Source organism: Pristiophorus japonicus, chromosome 6, assembly GCF_044704955.1.
Source record: "Pristiophorus japonicus isolate sPriJap1 chromosome 6, sPriJap1.hap1, whole genome shotgun sequence".
Classification (NCBI taxonomy): Eukaryota; Metazoa; Chordata; class Chondrichthyes; family Pristiophoridae; genus Pristiophorus; species Pristiophorus japonicus.
In genome coordinates this window covers 263,448,304-263,470,993 of record NC_091982.1, presented here as the reverse complement: position 1 = coordinate 263,470,993, position 22,690 = coordinate 263,448,304, and the positions used below count along the sequence as shown (strand labels likewise).

General features: G+C 48.0%; 1 protein-coding gene and 1 non-coding gene across 4 annotated transcripts in view; both read right to left on the bottom strand.

Annotated features, from left to right (window-relative positions):
* The window catches only part of mul2 (mitochondrial E3 ubiquitin protein ligase 2), a 29,183-nt gene extending 16,410 nt beyond the window's left edge, over positions 1 to 12,773 (bottom strand). Inside the window, exons 1-2 of one of the 3 annotated variants that reach the window (XM_070883920.1) lie at positions 12,611 to 12,698; positions 11,451 to 11,540 (exon numbers count right to left, since the gene is read on the bottom strand). The gene's annotated coding sequence lies outside the window, so the exon portion shown is untranslated. Of the gene's footprint in view, positions 1 to 11,450; positions 11,541 to 12,014; positions 12,559 to 12,610 lie in introns of those variants that run through there. The other 2 variants (XM_070883921.1, XM_070883922.1) reach the window with 2 other exon arrangements.
* trnal-cag (transfer RNA leucine (anticodon CAG)) lies at positions 7,172 to 7,254 on the bottom strand. Its single transcript has one exon. It is a non-coding gene; the product is annotated as a tRNA-Leu (tRNA).
* Positions 12,774 to 22,690: the final 9,917 nt, after the last annotated feature.

Here is a 22,690-nt window from a genome sequence, read left to right as displayed (position 1 = left end):
AGAAAACGGGTAATTATAGACCGGTTAGCCTGACATCAGTAGTGGGGAAAATGTTGGAATCAATCATTAAGGATGAAATAGCAGCGCATTTGGAAAGCAGTGACAGGATCGGTCCAAGTCAGCATGGATTTATGAAAGGGAAATCATGCTTGACAAATCTTCTAGAATTTTTTGAGGATGTGACTGGTAGAATGGACAAGGGAGAACCAATGGATGTGGTGTATTTGGACTTTCAAAAGGCTTTTGACAAGGTCCCACACAAGAGATTGGCGTGCAAAACTAAAGCACATGATATTGGGGGTAATGTATTGATGTGGATAGAGAACTGGTTGGCAGACAAGAAGCCGAGAGTAGGGATAAACGGTGCCTTCTCAGAATGGCTGGCAGTGACTAGTGGGGTGGCACAGGGTTCAGTGCTGGGGCCCCAGCTATTTACAATATACATCAATGATTTAGATGAAGGAATTGAGTGTAATAGCTCCAAGTTTGCAGATGACACTAAGCTGGGTGGCGGTGTGAGCTGTGAGGAGGATGCCAAGAGGCTGCAGGGTGACTTGGACAGGTTAGGTGAGTGGGCAAATGCATGGCAGATGCAGTATAATGTGGATAAATGTGAGGTTATCTACTTTGGTGACAAAAACATGAAGGCAAATTATCTGAATGGCGGCAGATTAGGAAAAGGAGAGGTGCAACGAGACCTGGGTGTCATGGTACATCAGTCATTGAAAGTTGGCATGCAGGTACAGCAGTCAGTGAAGGCGGCAAATGGCATGTTGGCCTTCATAGCTAGGGGATTTGAGTATAGGAGCAGGGAGGTCTTAATGCAGTTGTACAGGGCCTTGTTGAGGACTCACCTGGAATATTGTGTTCAGTTTTGGTCACCTAATCTGAGGAAAAACATTCTTGCTATTGAGGGAGTGCAGCGAAGGTTTACCAGACTGATTCCAGGATGGCAGGACTGACATATGAGGAGAAACTGGATCGACTGGGCCTGCATTCACTGGAGTTTAGATGAACGAGAGGGGATCTCATAGAAACATAAAATTCTGACGGGACTGGACAGGTTAAATGCAGGAAGAATGTTCCTGGTGTTGGGGAAGTCCAGAACCAGGGGTCATAGTCTAAGGATAAGTGGTAAGCCATTTAGGACCGAGATGAGGAGAAACTTCTTCACTCAGAGTTGTGAACCTGTGGCATTCTCTACTGCAGAGAGTTGTTGATGTCAGTTCGTTAGATATATTCAAGAGGGAGTTAGATATGGCCCTGACGGCTAAAGGGATCAAGGGGTATGGAGAGAAAGCAGGAAAGGGGTACTGAGGGAATGATCAGCCATGATCTTATTGAATGGTGGTGCAGGCTCGAAGGGCCGAATGGCCTACTCCTGCACCTATTTTCTATATTTCTATGTTTAAAGGAGGAGGGAGAGATTGAGAGGTGGAGAGGTTTAAGGAGGGAATTCCAAAGTTTAGGGCCTTGGCAACTGAAGGCACAGCCGCCAATGGTGGACTGATTAAAATCACGGATGAGCATGAGGCCAGAATTGCAGGAGCGCAGAGATTTGGGAGGGTTGTAGGGCTGGAGGAGGTTACAGAGATAGGGAGTGGCGAGACTATGGAGAGATTTGAAAACAAGGATGAGAATTTTAAAATTGAGGCGTTACCGGAAGTAGGGAGGCCGGCCATGAGAGCATGAATCTAGAGGGAACAAAGGTATGGACGAGGGTTTTCACAGCAGATCTTCTTTTGTATGGTAGTAGAAAAGCAAACCAAATGTCAATATCTAAGTTGGATATCCAGGCCAAAGCTTCCAGTGTAACAGTGTGGATATCTTGTAGGCTGCCTGTGAATTCCCTCTGAGGGCAGTGCTCAATGATGTGGTCCAGGGTCTGATTAAAAGCTCCACAGTCACATGATGGGGATGCTCTAATCTTCCATCTATGGAGAAGGTGGCATTATCTACCATGACCAGTTCTGAGGCGGTTGATGGTTGTCCACTGTTTGCAAATAAGGTTTGATCTTTCAGGTTGTACTGTGGGGTCCTCTAGAAGGAATCCATTCTGTATGTCACAGTTCTTCCAAGCATTTCGATACTGAAGAAAGCGTCGATGTCCTGTTGTTGGATGAAGAAGCACACATCGAGCACATCCACCAGTTCGACAAGGCGATATTTCAGAGGTTTTGACCTAATCGCTTTCAATAACCATCTCAAATATGGCCTGGCGTGCTGTCAAACAAGGCATCAAAGGCTGCACTGAACTCGAGCATACCAATATTGCCGGAGTTTTCACTACAGCAATATGTGTAGGAGAGCTAACAATCTCCAATGTCTAGAAACCATCAGTCGTACAGTGGCCTGACCCACCGCTCCCTCCTAGTCAACATCCATCCATCCATCCAGCTCAGAGCCATCACACAATGTGGGGCTATGCAGACGCCAACTATAATGCAGAAGTAATTGTGCAGTGGGCTTCACTAAAGAATAAATTCCTCTCTTTTGATGCCAAAGGTTGAGGTACGCATCATTTGTCAAGGAGGCAGAGAGAATATAACCCAGACCCTAAACAGTCAACATAGGCCCTAAATCATCAATATTGGCATCGAAATTCCTGTCTTACATCAACACCGGAATCACGATGGAACCTCAAAAAAAAAAATCAGACTGGGAAATCTTCCAAAGGTCAGTCAATACCAACATCAGGTGGAATCCATCAACGTCTTCAACAGATTTATCGGAATTATTAAAGCTGCTGCAAAATGCAGTATACCTCAGGGGTTTAGGAGGACATATATTCCTTGTTGGACAGAAGAAAGCGAGGCGCTTTACCAGGAGTATTCGCTGAAGAACCCAGCCACGGCTACTGCAATGCTGGAGTCCTTGAACGCGGTGAAAAGTGGAGGAGCTTTGTGGAGAAGACTAACTTCACTCACTCCAGCAGGAAAGCATGGACCCTGCTCCGTCAACTTGGCGGGGCAAACCCCGCCTATAAACACAGGACGACCATCAGAGTGGACACCATTGCATCCTATTTGATACAAACATTTAACATCCGGTGGACAAAGAATTTCGACTCCAGGTGAAGCGGCAGCTTTCGGCAAACTTGATGGCAGCACCAAAATCATCAACTATGCCTGATCCATTCATCTTGGACAAACTAAACGCAGCCCTGACGCCAACCAAATCTGGAAAAGCTGCTGGTTCAGGATAGTGTTTATCCAGAATTCTTAAAAGCACTGGGACCCAAAGTGAAGAGATGGTTGCCCTCCTTCTTCTCTGAGGTACGAGCAACTGGTAAAATTGCACCTATTTGGAGGGAGACTTAAAATAATTTCCCTCCTGAAGCAGGGGAAGAATGCTTGTGAAGCCTCTAGCTACCGACCAATCTCCTTACTTAGTAATAAAGTTATAAAGTGCTCGAGAGGCTGTGACTCCACAGACTAGACCCATCATCGAGCCAACCATGCCCAAGGAGCAAGTGGGCATCCGGTACGGCCGTAACTGCTGCGACAAAGTGGTAGCTTTAACAACGCACATCGAAGCAGGCTTCCAGCACCAGCTCAAGACCGCCGTAGCACTTGTGGTCCTGTCTGCTGCGTATGGCACAGTATGGAAGCATGGACGGCTTTTCAAGCTCGCCACCATTTTACCCTGCACAACAAAGATCCACCTTCTCAACTGCATGCTTAGCAACCCACGTTTCCCTATGTACTCTGGCATCCAGAAGAGCAGATATAGGACACTGCACAATGGACTCCCACAGGGTTCTGTCCTGGCACCCATACTATTCAATGTTTACACCAGTGACCTGCCCGAAACAGAGTCCCACAAGTTTATATATGCTGTTGCGATTGCCTTGGCTACGCATAACATGAATCTGTCCATCACCGAAGAGACCCTGACCGGTGATTTACAGAGGATGGAGGCCTACATCCGCGATGGAGACTTCGGCCAAACCCGCAAAAGACTGTCACCTCGACATTCCACCTCAGCATTGTCAACCAAGCTTTGAAAGACGCCTTTTGTGGCGCAGAGGTAAAACCATGCCAAAAATAACTATTTTTAGGAGTCATGCTTGATCACACCCAGTCATATCTCCAACATCTCCAGAAGCTTGGGAAGAACTAAAGAGTAGGATCAACTTGATCTGGAAACTCGCTGGATCCACATGGGGAGGGTCTAGTAAGGAGGAGGAACTGGGGGAAATCCTTATTAGTCGGGAAATTGTGTTGGGGAAATTGATGGGATTGAAGGCCGATAAATCCCCAGGGCCTGATGGACTGCATCCCAGAGTACTTAAGGAGGTGGCCTTGGAAATAGCGGATGCATTGACAGTCATTTTCCAACATTCCATTGACTCTGGATCAGTTCCTATGGAGTGGAGGGTAGCCAATGTAACCCCACTTTTTAAAAAAGGAGGGAAAGAGAAAACAGGGAATTATAGATCGGTCAGCCTGACATCGATAGTGGGTAAAATGATGGAATCAATTATCAAGGATGTCATAGCAGTGCATTTGGAAAGAGGTGACATGATAGGTCCAAGTCAGCACGGATTTGTGAAAGGGAAATCATACTTGACAAATCTTCTGGAATTTTTTGAGGATGTTTCCAGTAGAGTGGAAAAGGGAGAACCAGTTGATATGGTATATTTGGACTTTCAGAAGGCTTTCGACAAGGTCCCACACAAGAGATTAATGTGCAAAGTTAAAGCACATGGGATTGGGGGTAGTGTGCTGACATGGATTGAGAACTGGTTGTCAGACAGGAAGCAAAGAGTAGGAGTAAATGGGGACTTTTCAGAATGGCAGGCAGTGACTAGTGGGGTAGCGCAAGGTTCTGTGCTGGGGCCCCAGCTGTTTACACTGTACATTAATGATTTAGACAAGGGGATTAAATGTAGTATCTCCAAATTTGCAGATGACACTAAGTTGGGTGGCAGTGTGAGCTGCGAGGAGGATGCTATGAGGCTGCAGAACGACTTGGATACGTTAGGTGAGTGGGCAAATGCATGGCAGATGAAGTATAATGTGGATAAATGTGAGGTTATCCACTTTGGTGGTAAAAACAGAGAGACAGACTATTATCTGAATGGTGACAGATTAGGAAAAGGGGAGGTGCAACGAGACCTGGGTGTCATGGTACATCAGTCACTGAAGGTTGGCATGCAGGTACAGCAGGCGGCTAAGAAAGCAAATGGCAAGTTCGGCCTTCATAGCGAGGGGATTTGAGTACAGGGGCAGGGAGGTGTTACTACAGTTGTACAGGGCCTTGGTGAGGCCACACCTGGAGTATTGTGTACAGTTTTGGTCTCCTAACCTGAGGAAGGACATTCTTGCTATTGAGGGAGTGCAGCAAATGTTCACCAGACTGATTCCCAGGATGGCGGGACTGACCTATCAAGAAAGACTGGATGAACTGGGCTTGTATTCTCTCGAGTTCAGAAGAATGAGAGGGGAACTCAAACGTTTAAAATTCTGACGGGGTTAGACAGGTTAGATGCAGGAAGAATGTTCCCAATGTTGGGGAAGTCCAGAGCCAGGGGTCACAGTCTAAGGATAAGGGGTAAGCCATTTAGGACCGAGATGAGGAGGAACTTCTTCACCCAGAGAATGGTGAACCTGTGGAATTCTCTACCACAGAAAGTTGTTGAGGCCAATTCACTAAATATATTCAAAAAGGAGTTGAATGTAGTCCTTACTACTAGGGGGATCAAGGGGTATGGCGAGAAAGCAGGAATGGGGTACTGAAGTTGCATGTTCAACCATGAACTCATTGAATGGCGGTGTAGGCTAGAAGGGCCGAATGGCCTACTCCTGCACCTATTTTCTATGTTTCTATACACTCAAACCTTCCGGGCGGCAGCACATGCCCTGGTGTACTCTTCAGCGGAGTACTGCTCTCTTGAGGCACGGGTGGAGACGGGCGATGCTACGGAGGTGGAAGTAGGTGGTTTTGGTGATGGAGCGAATATGGGTCAGAAGCAATTTTCGGCCTACTATTTTTTGGGGTGCGCTGCCGCTTTAAAGGGCCACGCGGTGCAGTGTAACGTAGATAAATGTGAGGTTATCCACTTTGGTGGCAAAAACAAAAAGGCAGAATATTATCTGAATGGTGACAGATTAGTAAAAGGGGAGGTGCAACGAGACCTGGGTGTCATGGTTCATCAGTCATTGAAAGTTGGCATGCAGGTACAGCAGGCGGCAAATGGCATGTTGGCCTTCTTCACGAGAGGATTTGAGTATGGGAGCAGGGAGGTCTTACTGCAGTTGTACAGGGGCTTGGTGAGGCCACACCTGGAATATTGTGTTCAGTTTTGGTTTCCTAATCTGAGGAAGGACATTCTTGCTATTGAGGGAGTGCAGTGAAGGTTCACCAGACTGATTCCTAGGATGGCAGGACTGACATATGAAGAAAGACTGGATCGACAAGGCTTATATTCACTGGAATTTAGATGAATGAGAGGGGATCTCATAGAAACATATAAAATTCTTACGGGATTGGACAGGTTAGATGCAGGAAGAATGTTCCCGATGTTGGGGAAGTGCAGAACCAGGGGACACAGTCTAAGGATAAGGAGTAAGCCATTTCGGACTGAGATGAGGAGAAACTTCTTCACTCAGAGAGTGGTGAACCTGTGAAATTCTCGACCACAGAAAGTTGTTGAGGCCAGTTCATTAGATATATTCAAAAGGGAGTTAGATGTGACCCTTATGGCTGAAGGGATCAAGGAGTATGGAGAGAAGGAATAGGGTACTGAAGTTGCATGATCAGCCATGATCTTATTGAATAGTGCTGCAGGCTCGAAGGGCCGAATGGCCTACGCCTGCACCTATTTTCTATGTTTCTATTCACAGCTTTGCGCATGCGCGAACTTTAACCGTTGAAAAGCCGGTTTCGGGCTGCGCAGGACTGGCAGAGAAGCAGCGCATCTTAAAGGGAATATTGGTCAGAAACTGAGATCAAGGTCAAAAAGGATGCCAAGGCTGCGAACAATAGAAACATAGAAAGTAGGTGCAGGAGTAGGCCATTCGGCCCTTCTAGCCTGCACCGCCATTCAATGAGTTCATGGCTGAACATTCAACTTCAGTACCCCATTCCTGCTTTCTCACCATACCCCTTGATCCCCCTAGTAGTAAGGACCTCATCTAACTCCTTTTTGAATATATTTAAACATGTATGTCAGAAGTGGGATTCGAACCCACGCCTCCAGAGGAGACTGCGACCTGAACGCAGCGCCTTAGACCGCTCGGCCATCCTGACAATCTGGCTGAGCATCAGTCACCAGGGAGAAGGATGGAGTCGGAGGATAGGGAATAGAGTTTGTGGTGGGGACCGAAGACAATGGTTTCAGTCGTCCCAATATTTAGTTGGAGGAAATTTCTGCTCATCCAATACTGGATGTCAGACAAGCAGCGTGACAAATCAGAGGCAGTGGACGGGGTCACGCGAGGTGGTAGTGAGATAGAGCTTGGCGTCATCAGCATACATGTGCATGAAACACAAATACTACTATCAGTAATGATTACCATGTAATTGTCGTAAAACCCCATCTGGTTCACTAGTGCCCTTTAGGGAAGGAAATCTGCCGTCCTCACCTGGTCTGGCCTATATGTGACTCCAGACCCACAATGTGGTTGATTCTTAACTGCCCTCTGAAATGGCCTAGCAAGTCACTCAGTTGTAACAAACCGCGACAAGAAACAATATAAAACCGGACGGACCACCCAGCATTGACCCAAGTACCGGCTTCAGATTCGACAACGGCACACCCAGCCCAGTCAACGCTGCAAAGTCCTCCTCACCAACATCTGGGGACTTGTGCCAAAATTGGGAGAGCTGACCCGCAGACTTGTCAAGCAGCAGCCCGACAGTCATACTCACAGAATCATACCTTTCCACCAATGTCCCAAACAACTCCATCATCATCCCTGGGTATGTCCTGTCCCACCTGCGGGAGGGTGTGGCCCTTGCAGTCCTCAACATTGACTCCTGACCCCATGAAGTGTCATGGCTTCAGGCCAAGCATGGGCAAAGAAATCTCCTGCTGATTACCACCTAGATGAATCCGTACACCATGTTGAACACCATTTGGAAGAAGCACTGAGGGCAGCAAGGGCAGAGAATGTGGGGTACTTCAATTCCATCACCAAGAGTGGCTTGGTAGCACCACGACTGACCGAGTCCTGAAGGACATAGCTGTCAGACTGGGCCTGCAGCAGGTGGTGAGACAACCAACATGAGGGAAAACCCTACTTGACCGCATCCTCATCAATCTACCTGTCGCAGATGCATCTGTCCATGACAGCATTGATAGCCGTGATCATAGCACAGGCCTTGTGGTGACGAAGTGCTGTCTTCACATTGAAGACACCAACCATCATGTTGTTTGGCACTACCACTGTGCTAAATGGGATAGATTGAGAACAGATCTAGCAGCTCAAAACTGGTTATCCATGAGGGACTGTGGGCCATTAGCAGCAGAATTGTATTTCACCTCATGGCCCAACATATCCCTCACTCTACCATTACCATCAAGCAGGGGACCAACTCTGGTTCACTGAAAAGTGCAGATGAGCATACCAGGAGCAGAACCGGGCATACCTAAAAATAAGGTACCAACCTGGAGAAGCTGCAACACAGGACTACATGCATGCTAAACAGCTGAGGCAGTATGCTATAAACAAAGCTATGCGATCCCACAATCAACAGATCAGATCAAAGCTCTGCAGTACTTGTGGCAGGCAATTAAACAACTAACGGGAGGAGGCGGCTCCATGAATATCCCCATCCTCAATAATGGCGGAGCCCAGGATGTGAGTGCAAATCACAAGGTTGAAGCATTTGCAACCATCTTCAGCCAGAAGTGGATGATCCATGGCGACCTCCTCCCGAGCTCCCCACCATCACAGAAGCCAGTCTTCAGCACTCCACGTGATATCAAGAAATAGCTGAGCGCACTGGATACAGCAAAGGCCACGGGCCTCGATAACATCCCGGCTGTCGTGCTGAAGACTTGTGCTCTAGAACTAGCCATGTCTCTAGCCAAGCTGTTCCAGTACAGCTACAACACTGGCATCTACCCGACAATGTGGAAAACTGCCCAGGTATGTCCTGTCCACAAAAAGCAGGACAAATCCAATCCGGCCAATTACCGCTCCATCAGTCTACTCTCCATCATCAGCAAAGTGATGGAAAGTGTCGTCGACAGTGCTGTCAAGCTGCACTTACTCACCGATAACCAGCTCATCGATGCTCAGTTTGGGTACCGCCAGGACCACTCGGCTCCAGACCTCATTACAGCCTTGGTCCAAACATGGACAAAAGAGCTGAATTCCAGAGGTGAGGTGAGAGTGACTGCCCTCGACATCAAAGCAGCATTTGACCGAGTGTGGCATCAAGGAGCCCTAGTAAAACTGAAGTCAATGGGAGTCGGGGGAAAACTCTCCACCGGCCAGAGTCATACCCAGCACAAAGGAAGATGGTGGTGGTTGTTGGAAGTCAACCATCCCAGCCCCAGGCTATCGCTGCAGGAGTTCCTCAGGGCAGTGTCCTAGGCTCAATCATTTTCAACTGCTTCATCAATGACTGCCCCTCCAACATAAGGTTAGAAGTGAGGATGTTCGATGATGACCTCACGGTGTACAATTCCATTCACAACTCCTCAGAAAATGAAGCAGCCCATGCCCGCATGCAGCAAGACCTGGACGACATTCAGGCTTGGGCTGATGAGTGCCAGGCAATGACCATCTCCAACAAGTGAGACTGTAATTACCTCCCCTTGATATTTAACGGCATTACCATCGCCGAATCCTCAACATCAACACTCTGGGGGTCATCATTGACCAGAAACTTAACTGGACCACCCACACAAAGAGTGGGTCAGAGGCTGGGTATCTGCAGCGAGTGTCTCACTTCCTGACACTCCAAAACCTTTCCACCATCTACAAGGCACAAGTCAGGAGTGTAATGGAATACTCTCCGCTTGCCTGGATGAGTGCAGCTCCAACAATACTCAAGCAGCTCGACATCACCCAGGACAAAGCAGCCTGCTTGATTGGCTCCCCATTTACTACCTTCAACATTCACTCCCTCCTCTACTGTCGCACCGTGGCTGCAATGTGTACCATCTATAAGATACACTGCAGCAACTCGCCAAGGCTTCTTCGGCAGCATCTCCCAAACCCGCGATCTCTACCACTCAGAAGGACAAGTGCAGCAGGCGCATGGGAGCACCATCACCTGCAAGTTCCCCTCCAAGTTACGCACCATCCTGATTTGGAAATATATCGCCACTCCATCGTCGCTGGGTCACAATCCTGGAACTCCTTCCCGAACAGCACTGAGAGAGTACCTTCACCACACAGACTGCAGCAGTTCAAGAAGGTAGCTCACCACCACCTTCTCATGGACAGGCAATAAATACTGGGCTTGCCAGCGGCATCCACATCCCAGAAGTAATAAATAAAAAAAACAGTATAATCTGTGCCTCAACCGGTTGAATCACATATCATACTATTACTCAGCTCCTGGGAAATTCCTCAGCCGTCAATACATTAGACTAGAGTAAACAAGTTAAACAGAGCCCTCCTCTTTCAAGCCACATATTTTAACATAGAATAGGGAAATTCCAGTATGCATCATTCACACTTTCAAATCACATGAGGTACACCAACTCATTTAACAACACGCAACAGAAAGTGGAAGTCACAATACAGAATATTGGCACAGAATTTTCTGCAGCAGGGCATCTAACGCAGTCTGCTGTTCTTTAAACTTGCCCCTGCACCCTTCAAGCTCAAAAATGTTTTGCCCACAAAGTTACTAAAAGTACGAGCTGATAATGGCACAGGGAAGGAAGCAGCGCATCTTGGACCCGAGTGAGAAGGGTATCTCCATAAACAGTGAGATTTAAGGATTGGGAAATAAACACAAGATGTACTGAGAAGGAGGGTGAATTAAAGGGGGGGGGGGTGGAATTCAATACCAAATCAGGTACAGAAAGTGAAAAATTAAAGGAAAAAAGATTGGATTAAGATAGAAAGGAAAAAAAAAATTAAAATTGGACATTTTTAAAATCCCCCTGAAAAATTCAAACCCTGCAGGAATGTGCAATAGTTAATTTTTGGTGCTAGAGAAGTTAACTGGCAGTTATTATCATATATCATAAAAAGGGAACTTGCACAAGCTTTAAAATTCTGTGGTAAGTTTAATGGGCAAATACTTCAAGTTAATTAGAAAAACAGGGAGGCCAACAGCAAGATGCCGTTTTTGCAACGCCAATGGCAGCAACAGTAACTTTTAGATATACTCATTTAACAGCACATCTGCTCCTCACCTGAAGTTGCTGTACCATTTACTCATAAATAACAGCGAGCACCATTAGTAAATTCTGGCCAAATATTTTGGGCTTTCAAAATAGTAAGATAGTATAACCTGCTTCATAGCACAAATCTTACCCGTCAGAAGTCTGCAGCATGCAGTGCAGAAGCCAAGTTGTGAATAAGTCTGTAACAATTCCTCTTTAGTCAGTTCTCACTCTGCATTATCTGTCAAAACATATTAAAAATAGAAAATAACTTGGCAAATGAGGGACCAGGTATGTGGAGACTGGAGAAGCTAGGCTTGTTCTCCTTAGAGCAGAGAAGGTTAAGAGATGATTTGATAGAGATGTTCAAAACCAGGAATGGTTTTATGTAAAGAAAAATAAATTGTTTCCAGTGGTAGAAGGATTGATAACCAGAGAACGCAGATTTAATGTGATTGAAGGAACTAGAGGCATTACGTGGAAGCTTTTACGCAGCGAGTTGTTGTAATCTGGAATGCACTGGTTTACATGGTGGTGGAAGTAGGGGCGGATTAACCATGGGGCGGATGGGGCTCCAGCTCCAAAGAACATAGGCCCACCAAATAAATGCAGGAAAAAATATATTAAGGCCTCCCAAATCGGCTGAATAGAATAGGCAATGAGAGGAAAAACAAGACCAAGGAAAATATTGTTTGTTACCAGAATATATACCTACTTGATACAGAATATATGCTTTCATTGTTGAATATACTGACCTATGTTTTCATATTTCATAATCATATACAGAATGTAACAAACATGAACTATAAGCCCATTTGGATCAGTTTGCCCCAGGCCATCAAACCCTAAATCCGGCACTGATGGAAGCAGATTCAATAGTGACATTCAAAAGAGACTTGGCTAAATAGGAGAAGGGAAGGCTTTAATAGGGCTATGGGGAAAGTGCAGGGGGAGTGGGATTGATTGGATGGCTCTAACCACAGACACCATGGGCCGAATGGCCTCCTCCTTCTGCGTTGCATCATTTTCTGATTGCAAGTAGGTTTACCCTTTGCACAATCAGCACAGCCTCCCCTACTCTGACCTGTTCGCTCATTCCCCAGGACTTCGCCTGCCCCTTCCGCCTGCAACCAGACTCGGAGGGTCACAGAGTGACCCTTGCAGCCCTTTCACCCTCGGTGCCGCCCTGCACCGTGCGCCGTGGCTCGTGAGTGAGCAGTGCAGCCGGGGGCCCCGAGAGGCAGTGCCCCCTGCCCCCTGCCCCCTGCCCCACTGACCGAGAGACCGAGTTACCAGGGTAACGCCACACACCTCAGGCCGCCCCGCAGTTTGGCTGCTGCCCCGTGTGTTCCCGGGAAGGCCTGAGTCCTCGTCCTCGTCCTCGTCCTCCTCGCCCAGCGGGCGGCAGTGCCGGTGAGGGGACGCCGAGGCCCCGGACTCGGGACTCGAGGCTCGAGGCCCCGGGTTCGGGGGTAATCACTCCGTTACCGTTACCGTCACCGCCGCTCAACCTCTAGCCCAACCCCCCCCCCTTACCCTACACTTGCCCCGCGCGTGCGCGCCGCCGCCCGCCCCCGCGCCCGCGGAATTCTGGGACTTGTAGTCCGCGGAATTCTGGGACGACGGCGGTTACCCACAACGCACCTCCCGGCGCAGGCCCGCTTCTGCTCTCAGCCGCACTGCGCATGTGTTTGTGACGCATGGGCCCCTGGGATTTATGTCCACACTGACAAGACTGAGCAGGTGAGGAGAGGCAATGGCGAATGATGGAGCTTTGCCCATCACCCGGTCCAGGCAGCGGGCGGTCGAGGGGGTCGTTCAACCTGACTGCCTGCCTCTCTTCCGCTCTTACATCCGGTCGGTCCAGGGTGTCCTTGGAGATGGAGCACGCGGTGTCCACCGGTACGCTCGCGGCCTTCCGCGAGAGGTGGGCACCGGAGGGACTGGAGTGCATCGTCACGCCCGGCAACCAAATTTTAATTTGATTTTACGTTTTAAAGTTTAATTTGTTTTAATTGCCGGTGCTTTTAGTGTCCCCTTCCCTTTTATAGGGGGCACCGGAGAAATTGTGAATTTAGTGCCAAAAAAAAAAAGGGCCTTGTAAATGTCTGGTGTGTCACCCAGGTCGGGTGGCACAGTTTAATGTTTATGTTTTGCAGGTAGACTCTAAAAGTTTGATGGAGCTTTGTAGATGCATTTCACCAGGACCAGGGGACTTGTCTACCTTGAGTCCCATTAGCCTGTCCAGCACTACCCCCCCTAGTGATAGTGATTGTCTCAAGTTCCTCCCTTCCCACATTCCTGTGACCAGCAATTTTTGGCATGGTTTTTGTGTCTTCCACTGTGAAGACCGAAGCAAAATAATTGATGGAGCTTTGTGACACAGGAGGCCATTCAGCCCACCCTGTGTGTGTGTGTGTGGGGGGGGGGTGCCGGAACACAGCTATCGGGCCGTAACCCTGCAGGTACTTGTTAAATGTGGTGAGGGTTTGTGCCTCTACCAGCCTTTCAGGCCGTGACTTCATAGAAACATAGAAAATAGGTGCAGGAGTAGGCCATTCGGTCCTTCGAGCCTGCACCACCATTCAATAAGATCATGGCTGATCATTCCCTCAGTTACCCCTTTCTTGCTTTCTCTCCATACCCCTTTATCCCTTTAGCCGTAAGGACCATATCTAACTCCCTCTTGAATATATCCAGTGAACTGGCCTCAACAACTCTCTGCGGCAGGGAATTCCACAGGTTAACAACTCTCTGAGTGAAGAAGTTTCTCCTCATCTCAGTCCTAAATGGCCGACCCCTTATCCTAAGACAATGGCCCCAAGTTTCCGGCCGCGCCGAAAACGGCGCAGCTCCGAGCTGCACTTCCACCCCCACCACCCTCTGGGTGGCGAAAGTTCTCCTCAACTCCCCTCGAATCCTTCGACCAATTACTTTAAATTTATGCCCCTGGTTGTTGACCCCCTCTGCTAAGGGGATTAGGTCCTTCCGTTCCACTCTATCCAGGCCGATCATAATTTTATACACCTCAGTTTAGTCTCCCCTCAGCTTCATCTGTTCCAAAGAAAACAAAGCCAGCCTATCCAGTCGTTCCACATAGCTAAACTTCTCCCGTCCTGGCAACATACAGGTGCAGCACCTGAAATTCGGAACCCTCGGGACTGAGGCCGTTCCGACTTTGTGTTTTTCTGGACTTTGGAACGTGTTTCTGACGTCGCGAGTCTGGAAACATCCGAGCCCAGGTTTGGGTATTTCCGGATTTTGGAACATCAGAACGACCGGGGCGGGCGGGGGGAGGGAGGGAGGGAGGAGAGAAGGTCCCCGCCGAGAGCGAGGGTCCCCGCCGAGAGCGAGGGTCCCCACCGAGAGCGAGGGTCCCCGCTGAGGAGCGAGGGTCCCCGCCGAGGAGATGTTCGGGCAGGCCGGTGAGGAGGCCCCGAGATAAGGGCAGCGGCGTGGAGGCCTAAGGTCGGGTAGTGATGAGGCCCCAAGGCTGTCGGCTTTGGCAGGTCTGGATTCTGGAACATTTTAAGGATTTCGGACGACCCTGCCACCGATCATCACGGAGTCCAGAACATTCTGGAATTCCGGATTTTCGACGCTGCACCTGTACTCGCAAATCTCTTTTGTATCCTCTCTGGTTCCTCCCTCTATTTATTGGGGACTTGGCCTAGCGGGTGTTGCACGGAGCAGTCCCGTGCAACAAATTTTTAAGCCAGTTCACGGGCTCCCAGGCTGCCTACAATTTCTGCGGTCTGGAGGAGTCCGTGTTCCATGTTTTTATGGAATGTGCGAGGTTGCAGCCCCTGTTTCATTATTTAAAGGGGCTGCTCCTCAATTTCTGGTTGCACTTCAGTCCCACACTCCTGATCTTTGGGCACCCTGTGTGGAGGGGAGCGGGTAGGTCCAAGGGCCTTCTCATAGGACTGCTCCTGGGCACGGCCAAGGGCGCCATCAGCCGGTCCAGGCAGCGGGCGGTCGAGGGTGTCGTTCAGCCTGACTGCCTGCCTCTCTTCCGCTCTTACATCCGGTCCAGGGTGTCCTTGGAGATGGAGCACGCGGTGTCCACCGGTACGCTCGCGGCCTTCCGCGAGAGGTGGGCACCGGAGGGACTGGAGTGCATCGTCACGCCCGGCAACCAAATTTTAATTTGATTTTCTATGTTTTAAAGTTTAATTTGTTTAATTGTTGGTTTTAGTGTTCCCCCCCCCCTTTTATAGGGGGCACTTGTAAAAATTTATGCTTTTAGTGCCCAAAAAAACCCACAAAAAAATCCCTAAAAAAACAAAAAAAGGGCCTTGAAAAATGTTTGGAGTGTCCCCCAGATCTGGGAGCACTTGATTTAATTGTTTAATTTTTGTGTCCAACTAATAGAGTTGTATCCTCTCTGGTTCCTCCATCTATTTATTGGGGACTTGGCCTAGTGGGTGTTGCTTTAAGCCAGTTCACGGGCTCCCAGGCTGCCTACAATTTCTGCGGTCTGGAAGAGTCCATGTTCCATGTTTTTATCGAATGTGTGAGGTTGCAGCCCCTGTTCCATTATTTAAAGGGGCCGTTCCTCAATTTCTGGTTGCACTTCAATCCCACACTCCTGATCTTTGGGCACTCTGCGCGGAGGGGAGCGGGTAGATCCGAAGGTCTCCTCGTAGAACTGCTCCTGGGCATGACCAAGGGCGCCATCAGCCGGTCCAGGCAGCGGGCGGTCGAGGGGGTCGTTCAGCCCGACTGCCTGCCTCTCTTCCGCGCTTACATCCGAGCCAGGGTGTCCCTAGAGATGGAGCACGCGGTGTCCACCGGTACGCTCGCGGCCTTCCGCGAGAGGTGGGCACCGGAGGGACTGGAGTGCATCACCTCCGGCAACCAAATTTTAATTTGATTTTATATGTTTTAAAGTTTAATTTGTTTTAATGCCGGGTTTTAGTGTCCCCCCAGTCAGGGGGCACTTGTATAATTTGCCTCTCGGTGCCTTAAAAAAACCACAAAAAAAACCCAAAAACAACAAAAAAAGGCACTTGAAAAGTGTTTGGAGTGTCTCCTCCCTTTAATAAGGGGGAACTTGAGTTAATGTTTGTTTTGTTTTGCAACAAAAGAGTTGTATCCTCTGGTGCAATCACATCGTCCCCGTAATTCGGTGACCAGAACTGTATGCAGTACTCCAGCCTAACAAGTTCAAAACCTCCCTGCTCTTATATTCTATGCTTCGGCTAATAAAGAAAAGAATCTTGTGTGCCTTCTTAACCACCTTATCTACCTGTCCTGCTACCTTTAGGGATCTGTGGACATGCACTCCATGGTCCGTCTGTTCCTCTACACTTTTTAGTATTGTACCATTTGTTGTGTATTCCCTTGCTTTGTTAGCCCTTCCTAAATTCGTCCCCTCACATTTCTCTGAATTGAATTCCATTTACCGCTCTTCTGCCCACCTGACCAGTCCATTGATATCTTAAGGCAGTCTGCAGCTTTCTTCGTCACTATCAACCACACGGTCAAATTTTGTATCATCTGCAAACTTCTTAATCATGCCCCCTACATTGAAGTCTAAGTCATTAATGTATACCACAAAAGGCAAGGGACCTAGTACTGCACACTGAGGAGCCCCACTGGAAAAAGCCTTCCAATCACAAAAATACCAGTCGACCATTACCCTTTGCTTCCTGCCACTGAGTCAATTTTGGATCAACTTACCATTTCCCTTGGATTCCATGGGTTTTTACTTTTCTGACTAGTCTGCCATGTGGGACCTTGTCAAAAGCCTCGCAAAAATCCATGTCGATTATATCAAACGAGTTACTCATCGACTCTCCTTGTTGACGCCTCAAAAAATTCAATCAAGTTAATTAGACACAGCCTTCCCTGAACAAATCCATGCTGACTGCCCTTGATTAATCCTTACCTTTCATAAAAACAGCATGTCGATTTTAAAATTCTCATCCTTGTTTTCAAATCCCTCCATGATTTTGCCCCTCCCTAACTCTAATCTCCTCCGGCACCACAAACCCCCTGAGTTAGCTGCGCTCCTCTAATTCTGGCCTCTTGAGCATCCTTGATTTTAATCGTTCCACCATTGGTGGTTGTGCCTGGGCCCTAAGCTCTGGAATTTTCTCCGCAAGCCACTCCGTCTCTCTATCTCTCTTTCCTACTTTAAGGCGCTCTTTAAACTCTATCCCTTTAACCAAGCTTTTGGTCATCTGCCCTAATTTCTCCTTGTGTGGCTCAGTGTCAAGTTTTGTTTCATAACACTGTGATGCGCGTGGGACTTTTTATTACTTTAAAGATGCTATATAAATACAATGTTAGCAGTCCTCCAGTCCTCCGGCACGACACCTGTAGCCAGAGAGGATTGGAAAATGATGATCAGAGCCTCTGCTATTTCCTCACTTGCTTTTAACAGCCTGCGATACATTTCATCTCGGCAAGGCGATTTATCTAATTTCAAAGATGCTAAACCCTTTAATATTTCCTCTCTCACTATGTTTATCTCATCTAATATTTCGCATTCCTCCTTAACTACAATGTCTACATTGTCCCTCCCTTTTGTGAAGACAGACGCAAAATATTAATTAAGAACCATACCATGTCTTCCACCTCCACACACAGGTTACCTGTTCAGTTTCTAATAGGCCCTTTAGTTATTGTTTTTCTCTTGCTTTCCCAATTTCCTTTTTTATTTCACCCCTGCACGTTTTATACTCTTCTAGGCTTTCTGTCGTATTTAGCACTTGGTATCTGATATAAACTTCCCTTTTTTTCGTTATCCTATCCTCTATACCCCTCGACATCTAGGCGGCTCTACTTTTGGGAGTGCTATCCTTTTTCTTTGTGGGAACATATTTGCTCTGACCCCTCACTATTTCCTCCTTGAATGCCTCACATTGGTTTGACACTGATTTACCTTCAAGTGGCTAGTTCAGTTTTTCTAAATCACATCTCAGCTTAGTAAAATTGGCCTTTCCCCAACTCAGAACATTTATTCCTGGTCTTTCTTTGTCCTTTTCAATAACTACACTAAATCTAACTGAATTATGATCATTACTACCAAAGTGCTCGCCCACCGATATCCCTCCACCTGCCCAGCTTCATTCCCTAAAACTAAGTCCGGAACCGCCCCCTCTCTTGTCAGGCTTGCTACATACTGGCTGAAAAAGTTTTCCTGAATGCATTTTAAGAATTCTGCGCTCTCTCTACCTTTTACACTGATTCTATCCCAGTTAATATTAGGATAATTTAAATCCCCTACTATTACTGCCCTAATATTTTTGCACTTTTCAGAAATGTGTCCACATATTTGCTCTACTATCTTCCTCTGACTATTTGGGGATCTATAGTACACTCCCAGCAGTGTGATTGCACCTTTTGTGTTCTTCAGTCCAACCCATATGGTCTCATTTAATTATCCTTCTAACATATCGACCCAAAATTCGCCACCATTTATTGCCAAATTTTTGGAGGTATCAGTGTTTTTTGGAGCTAACTTAATTTTGCAAGTTTCGCCAAGGATTAACAACGCTGCCCTTAACAGGTAACGGCTGATTTTGTTAAGTACCATTTTTATGACGTCACCTGGGGTCAAACCCACCTGTAGCGCCATTTTTGCCAGTTTTTGCGAGTTTCGTCAATAAGGATTTTTTTGAAAAACGGCCCTGGGGACCGCCTTGAAAAACCTTACCGTACCAAATCGGGGGCCCATCGAAATCGGCATTACCGATGCCATCTTTCTAAACGGAGCTGATTTATACCTTTTTCAGGGAGGGAACAATACTTATACTATATATAAAATACTTAAAATGTGCGGAGGGAAATGACAACATTTATTCCAAATGACGAGAAATTGCGAGAGGGGTGCATATGTTTCACTACCATCACCACCCAACTTTTGACGTCCCGTCTCCTCCGCTGCTCTGGGCGGGTTCGAGGCACACAGGGTCAGTGTGCCGGCCAGCTAGATCGCTCCCTTGGCCGGACACAGGAGCTCGGCACTCGGCTTCCAAAGGAGGCCGAGGGGGGGTGGTGGGGGGAGGTGGAAGCTGAGCACCGAGTTCCTGTGTGCCTCAAGCCTGTCCGGAGCAGCGGTGGAGACGGAATGTCAACAGTTCTTTGCAAAATTTTCAGCCCCCCCCCCCCCCGCCAGCATTGATTCTCCATGTTGCATCTCTGCCGACTCGCAATGGTGCATCGCACCACCCTGGAAACCAAGCTTTGAGTCGGGTGTTGCGCATGCGCAGAGCGGGTCTGAGCGACTAGAGCGTCAACCTTTTGGAGGGAAGGCCATGTGTGCTTGCTTTTTGTGAGTACTGAATTCGTTGTGAAGTAAATTTAAGCACTGGGGGCAATTCTAACAGTGCCAAATCTGCTGAATGCATATTGTATGCTTGCTTTTCGAATGAGAAGGCTAATTAGGCAGCAATATCTGAGGCATCAGAGAGCTCGCAGAATGATGGGAAAGAGGCCTTACCCAGATCGTGTGTACAGAGAGAGGTGATCAGACCTGCACCTGAGTGATGCAGTGTGTGTCAGAAGGCTGTGCTTTCAAAAGGAGGTGGCCATCGAGATATGTCAGCTTATAAAGGCAGACATACACTCTATAAGCGGGAGGATGACTGCACTGCCTTTAGAGGTGAAGGTGACTGCAGCACTTGCCTTCTATGCCTCTGGCTCATTTCAGGCATCAATTGGGGGCGTATGCTGCATCTCGCAGCATGCTACACATAGCTGCATTTGCCAGGTGAGTACTACACTGTATGCACGGAGGGACGACTTAATCAAATTCCCGATGAACAAGGAGGCACAGCATGAAAGGGCTATAGGCTTCGCAAGAATTGCTGGCTTCCCCAAGGTACAGGCCGCCATTGACTGTACGCATATTGCCCTGTGAGCACTGTTAGATGATTCGGAGGTTTACTGGAACCGAAAAGGGTTCTACTCCCTAAATGTGCAGATTGTGTGCATATCATGGCAGTGGATGCCAAATATCCAGGGAGCATCCATGATGTGTTCACCTTACATGAAAGCGCTGTATCCTTTATGTTTCAGCAGCAGCCAGAAGGGCAGAGCTGAATGCTGGGGGACAAAGATTACGGGCTCGCCATCTGGCTCATGACCCCCCTACGAAAAATGCAGACAGAAACCGAGCGTCGCTACAATCATCATCATCATAGGCGGTCCCTCGTATCGAGGATAACTTGCTTCCACGCAAAAAAGGGATGAGTTCACAGGTGTTTCAATGAAGGACCTAATATTCTAGGTCCCGAACAACATGTTGAAGGGTGGAAGATGCCTGTGTGTGGATTTTTTTAAATGTGTGGTGGCCATTGCACACCAGCCGCCACACGGGCTTGACAGAGCTAGGTCTTGGTCCAGTGGCAAGGATTAACCAAGACGACTGGAGACCAGCTCTGCTGCATGGACCTAGTGCGCTCACATATTGCAGTGTGGGCTGACCTGTGCTGCCGCTGGGCCCTCGCCTCTTCTGGGCCCCAAACTTGCTCGTCTCCTGGGCCCCGATCACGTCGCTCCATGATCTCTCGCCGCTTTTGTGCCCCGGTCTCGTCGTTCCTTCGCCCTGACCTCACCGCAGCTGATGTATCTGTCCGCGCTCCAATCAGCGACCTGGATTTTAGTGACATCCAATCCATAAGCGAGGACCATCAGCAGCAGGCCGGGGCCTTAAAGGGGGAGCAGCATGGAGCATATCACGCTACAATATCTGCCACATAGCCACACGCAACATCGAAGACCATTGGAGTGCTAAAGCAGCATTTGGCTGGACCACTCTGGAGGCTACCTGCAGTACACTCCTGACCAGGTCGGTTGCTTCACTGTCATCTACTGCATGCTGCACAACTTAGCCATCATGAGGGAACAGGCACTGGACATTGAAGAGCCACCTCAAGCGACAGGGGGAGAGGAAATGGAGGCTGAAGACGAGGAGGACGAGGAGAAGGAGCAGCAGGAGGAGGATGGGGAACCCATGCCAGCACTGCAACCCACAGGACGATGACAACGGCGGAGGAGGAGGCCTCGTGGACCTTACGACATTGCAAGAGCATTGCGTCTGTCATGTATTCAACTATCATTGTAACCCATGTATAAGCTGACCTAAGTCGTACACCTTGAGAACATTGATCACAAAGGGGTGAACTTGTGGGAGACACTCCTAACCTGCACTTTCAGGTATAAAAGGGGAAGCTCCACCCACCTTCATCACTTGAGGTCTTAGTAATAAAGGTAACTGGTCACAGAGTGATCTTCTCTCAAGTATGGGCCTCGTGTGCATTTATACTGTATAGTAAGGACATATCACTTAGACTGTGACCGTCATGTTCCAAGATGACATCCTGAACATCGGGAACATTCTTCCTGCATCTAACCAGTCCAATCCCATCAAAATTTTAAATGTTTCTATGAGATCCCCTCTCATTCTTCTAAATTCCATGGAATACAAGCCTCGTTGATCTAGTCTTTCCCGGGATGACAGAACCGACATATGAAGAATCAGTCTGGTGAACATTTGCTGCACTCCCTCAATAGCAAGAATGTCCTTCCTTAGATTAAGAGACTAAAACTGTACACAATATTCAAGGTGTGGCTTTACCAAGGCCCTGTGCAACTGCAGTAAGACCTCCCTGCTCCTATACTCAAATCCTCTCGCTATGAAGGCCAACATGCCATTTGCCTTCTTCACTGCCTGCTGCACCTGTATGCCAATCTTCAATGACTGATGTACCATGACACCTAGGTCTCGTTGCACCTCCCCCTTTACCAATCTGTCACCAGATAATAATCAGCCCTCTTGTTTTTACCACCAAAGTGGATAACCTCACATTTATCCACATTATACCGCATCTGTCATGTATTTGCCCACTCACCTAACCTGTCCAAGTCATCCTGCAGCCTCTTAGCATCCTCCTCACAGCTCACACTGCCACCCAGCTTACTGTCATCTGCAAACTTGGAGATATTACATTCAATTCCTTCATCTAAATCATTAATGTATATTGTAAATAGCTGGGGTCCCAACACTGAACCTTGCGGTATCCCACTGCTCACTGCCTGCCATTCTGAAAAGGACCCTAATATTCCTGCTCTCTGCTTCCTGTCTGCCAACCAGTTCTCTATCCACGTCAGTACATTACTCCCAATACCATGTGCTTTAATTTTGCAAACTAATCTCTTCTGTGGGATCTTGTCAAAAACCTTTTGAAAGCTAAATACACCACATCCACTGGCTCCCCCATGTCCACTCTACTAGTTACATCCTCAAAAAATTCTAGATTTGTCAAGCATGAGTTTACATGAGTCATAAATGTACCAGCAGCTTGTTAGAGCAAAGCAGATTAATGGCTTGAGATGCACGCCACATGCAGTTGTCGCCTTTTCTTAGCAGCATGTGCA